Source organism: Primulina huaijiensis, chromosome 16, assembly GCF_012295235.1.
Source record: "Primulina huaijiensis isolate GDHJ02 chromosome 16, ASM1229523v2, whole genome shotgun sequence".
Taxonomy (NCBI): Eukaryota; Viridiplantae; Streptophyta; class Magnoliopsida; order Lamiales; family Gesneriaceae; genus Primulina; species Primulina huaijiensis.
The window spans coordinates 1,509,936-1,515,202 of NC_133321.1; positions in this window are offsets into that span (position 1 = coordinate 1,509,936).

Sequence of the window (5,267 nt, forward strand, 5' to 3'; positions counted from 1 at the left end):
AGGTGAAGAAGTGAATGTTGAGAAATTGAAACTAATCAGCCTTTATTTTGTGGCAACTATATTGGGTCCTCAACGTAAAAGAAAACATAAATTTATGGACCCGGTGAAACGTCTACTACTAATTTTTTTAAAAAATATACTAGCTTTTTTTTTCAAACTTGCTTTCGGCCGAATATACACAACTACATAAATATATATATTTGCATCATTTAAAATACTAACCAACTTATTATTTGAAAATCCAAAAGAACGTAGTGCATAACGTAAAATCGTAAACCATCAAACCAAACCTAAAACAAGCATTTTTCAAAATAACAAAAACCCTTAAATCCTATCAAAACCTCTCGAAAGCATAAAAGTCATAAAATCTTTAAAATAATCTTAAATCATAATAATGCGGAAAAACTAGCAAAGGTCCTCGGGTTATGTGCACCATCAGTCCAGCTAGTTCAACCATCAAGTCCTCCATCATCATCAAAATTATTCTCACCTGCATCATTCACACCTATTGAGTCTACTGAACCGGCAAACCTTAATCATGATAACAAGTAATACATATACATTCTTAAACAACGGTGAAAGATATTTTTAATAATATAACTTTTCGTGAACATGCATGAACTTTAAACATTTTTCCTTTCATCATAGCATTTTTTCTTTTATCATATACGTATACGTTTCCCTTTTATTGATTTCAAATCATTAATTGTGACTTTCATTTCAGCTTTTGGTCGATGGATCCATCTACATATAACCATGGTACCAGACGGCGGGGACATCAGCGACATTCTCACCCGTCAACTGATCCTTGGCCTTACATATCAACATATCATTTCGTATCGGTCACAATCAAGTCACCTCCTTCAACCTTTCATTATATTCATCACTTATAAAAATTTGTGCATATATATCATTTTTTCTTTAAATCAAGCATGCAACACATCTTTTAGCATTATCGTTTTTCATCATAAAATCCCATAAAATTTCAAAATAAACATTTTAACATTCATTACAACATACAGGGCACTGCCAGGACGTCTAACATTTTCAAGTTTAAAATGACTGTTTTGCCTCATGAAACCCTAACTTTCCCAAATTACCTTTGGACCTTAAACCGACGACCCGAATCCATCCAAACTTAACATAACACCTTAAAATATACCCATAAACATTGCTTAGACGTAAACTTAAGCTCCTCGACTAATTTCTCAATTTGTTTTAAAACTTGAACCTACGTCTCGGTTTTAACCCGAATCGACTCGAAATTTAACCAAACTTGAACCATAGCTTATTAACACCTAACCATGTCCTATGCAACCCAAATCAAGTCATTTAAAACCCTTGAACAAGCTTAGAAGGCTACTGAATTTTCTGCCCTAGTTTCGAAAACCCTAACTTGGACAAACCATGAGTTCCTTCAAGCCTAGCCCTTAACCATCATGTCCAGACCCTATGCAACCATCCTAAGACCATACTTGAGCCCTTAACAAGCTGTTGGACCCAACCTTGCAGCCCAAGCATGCACAACCCATCGAGCCGCACCCTTGGAGACTCGCGCGGCTTCAACCTAGCGTCTACAACCCTTCTCCTCACTCCAGGTACAGTACTAGCCATCTAAGACCATGACTCAGCCCTCTTAAGACCTATGAACACGTCCCTACATCATCTAGGTGTCGCGGCCTTCTAGGAAACCCTAGCTTGCTTTTGGAACCCAAAAACATTTAGCTAATTCCCCCTCTTGTTCAGCCCTTAGCCAAGCCTCTATGGATCCTTATTCATGTTGAAAAACGTCCCTTTTCATAACCATATCATGGCAGCCCCTTTGTGCAACAAAAGCATGAAAACTCAAGTTTTGATCATGTATTGCCATAAAAACAAAAATATAAGAAAGTGTATCATATTTTTCATGCAATCATGTTAAATACACATAATATGGCATGAACGGTGAGTGAAGAAAGATTAATGTGTGTCTTTGCATATTTCACGCACGGAAAAAAATTTTGAGATGCGAAGAACGTTGGCGGAGAGGGACGGGAACTTGCTGCATTTTTGCTCATCAAAAACCAATGTGAATTCCTTGAAAATGTGATGTGTGTGTGGCCTTGAGTTTGAGAGAGAGTCCTAGTGTTTTTTGAAGCTTGGTGTGCGTGTGTTTTGATGTGTAGGTTAGGGTTTTGCAATTCAAGTTTTGATATAAATAATTGTGTAGTAATCTAAGTCCAATAACCTAGGTATAATAGGCCCATTAAATAGTAGAAAAATTATTTCATTTAGGAAAGTTTTCGAAAATATTAATTGAGCCTCCAAAAAGTCCATATTTTCGTCAAAAATCGATTACCGATTTAAAACACGACTCGGCGTGTAAAAACATCTCAAAAAGCACCATTTCCGAAAATATCATTTAAAATATACCATATATTAAATAATTAAAATTAATCATTTAATAAAAATATTTTCTCTTTTTTAGTCCACGGTCTCCATTCCTCGATCGCGTCTCGAATTACCTTTAAAACCCAATTTATGCATTCTAATATAAAATCATATTTTAAACATGTACACGTGTCTGCCACATTCAATAAATGCTATTAAAATAATTTAATTAGTCATTTTCCATTTTGCATGCAGTTGGATTACGTTATGCATTTTGAACATTACAATTCCTCCCTCCTTAAATAAAATTTCGTCCTCGAAATTAAAACTTAACGAATAACTCCGGGTAGAGACTCCTCATGTCCGCCTTGATTTCTCCCAAGTAGCGTCCTCCTCCGAATGATTTAGCCACTTGACTTTAGGCATACTTAACGGATCGGTTCGGGTCTCAACCGACTCGGAACCGGTCCGTTAAGCCCGGAACCGGATCCGTTATGAAATAACCGGACTCGAAACCATGTACAATCCGTTGGTTGGTGGGTTGAACCGGTTCAGCATGTTCTGAACCGGTTCAACTGGTTCCGGATACGACCGGAACCGAACGGACTTTGGCCCAAAGGCTGCACCGCTGCAGATTTCAGTAGCCGTTCAACGGCTACTGAAATCTACATTTTTTTTTTTGCAAAATTGAGGGCCAAATTGCAAATATTATTTTTTTTACCCCCAAAAAATCACCTATAAATACAAGTTATTTTTTATATTTCACATATCAATTTTCTCTCAACTTTTCATTTTTCCACAATCAATATCTTTCTTTTCTATCATTTCTCCAAATATATTCAATAATTGTGTTATAGTTTTATCTATAATCAATATTATTTTTATTGTTATTTATTTACTATTTCGCAATTTACTCATATAAATAATTCGAATTTCAATGGCATCATCTTCAAACCGTCGTGGTGGTGGTGGCGAATACGCTCCCGACTTTGGTGAACCTTTTGGCTACATCCCCGACTTTGATGAAGTCGAACCTGGCCACGAGGATGAAGAAGCCATGGAACTCCCTAACAAAGATGTAGGGACGTCATCGTCTACTCGAGCAAGCAACACAATGTCAACGAGCACGACGACAGCCCATGCAAAGCGAAGCAAAATTTGGGATCACTTTGATATTGAACAACAAGGTACGAATAACTCTTTTGCCGTTTGGAAAATTTGCAAAACGAGGTATTCTTACAAAACGGGCGGTGGTTCCGGTGGTATCGGAACTTTGAAAAAACATTTAATTAAGGTACATAAACTTGACCCTGATACGCTACAACCATTCGGTAGGGAACAAACACAACAACAAATTAATCCTTCAAGTGGTAAAACTTTAACAATTACAAAAGAAATTTCTCGGAAAGACATAGTAAAGTTTGTTACCAAATGTTGTCAAACTTTTATAATAGTTAAACAAGAAGATTTTGTTGAATTTACTAGTACTATTCAACCTGATTTTCACAATATTTCTAGGCACACACTTAAAAAATATTATTTTGATATTTATAAAGAATATAAAGAAACACTAAAATATCATCTTTCAAATATTTCTTGTAAAGTTAGTTTGACAACTGATATTTGGACTAATTTAAAATATGAATCATATCTTGTTGTTACATGTCATTAGATTGACGAAACTCGGACTATGCAAAAAAGAATTTTAGCGCTAGATCATTTAGAATCGTCTCACAACGCATACACTATAGCAAGATATGTTTTAAATGTTGTTAAGATTTATGACATACAAAATAAAATAATGTCGATAACGTTAGATAATACAAGTGCCAATACTCTTGCAATTAAATATCTTAAAGATTCACTAAAACCAATTTTAGATGGTAATTTGCTTCATGTTAGATGTGCGTGTCATATTATCAATTTATGTGTTAAATGTGCCTGTGATGAGTAAATGTCTACTGTAATAGAAAAATTCAAATTATGTGGGAAATTATTACGTGAAAAAAGATATGGACGTGACTGGAAAACACTAGTCGAATCAAACGGAATTAAATTTAAAAATTTCCTCTTCCTGTTGAAACTATATGGAATTCTTTATATCACTTGCTTCATACTTTATTACGTTTTCAAGATTTAGTTACTCCATATCATGATAATATTGCGATACAATCTTTAATGCTAACTGACGATGATTTGAATATTTTGAGTAAATGTGTTTCTTTGTTAGAAATTTTTAAAGAAGCAACCGAAATTTTTTTTGGCATTAACTACCCTACTTCAACGATGTTTCTATCTTTGCTTTTCAATATGTTTTATAAATTTATTGAATATCGTGATGATTTTGTTATGCGTGATTTTTTGTTTCAAATATGGAAAATAAAATTTTAAAATATTGGGAAACTATACCAATTGTGCATGGTTTAGCAACAATACTTGATCCTACTCAAAATCAAGGAGGATTAGACTTTTTTTGAATATTATGCTAAATTTCTTCGGAAAAATGTTGACGATCAAAAGAAGTCAATCATGCATTCTCTCCAAGAATTGTTTGATTTGTATGATAGTGAACAATGTGATGAACCGAGTGCGCAGCCGAAGGAGATGCCGACATATAAAAGCAAAAGTGGAGCACTGAACTTCTTTCAAAGTTTGAAACGACAAAAGTTCAAAGGAAAATCGATGACAACAACCAATTACAATGAGATTCAAATTTAACTAAGCCAATATATTGAGACTACGGAGAACCCGTTCAATATGAACCGGAACCAATTACAAAGAACTCAGAACCCGTCCAATCTGAACCGGAACCGGTCTAAAATTCGTCGAACCGGTCCAAGATTGGATTGGTTCCAAGATGAACCGGGTCGGAACCGGTCGGAACCACCAGATCCGGA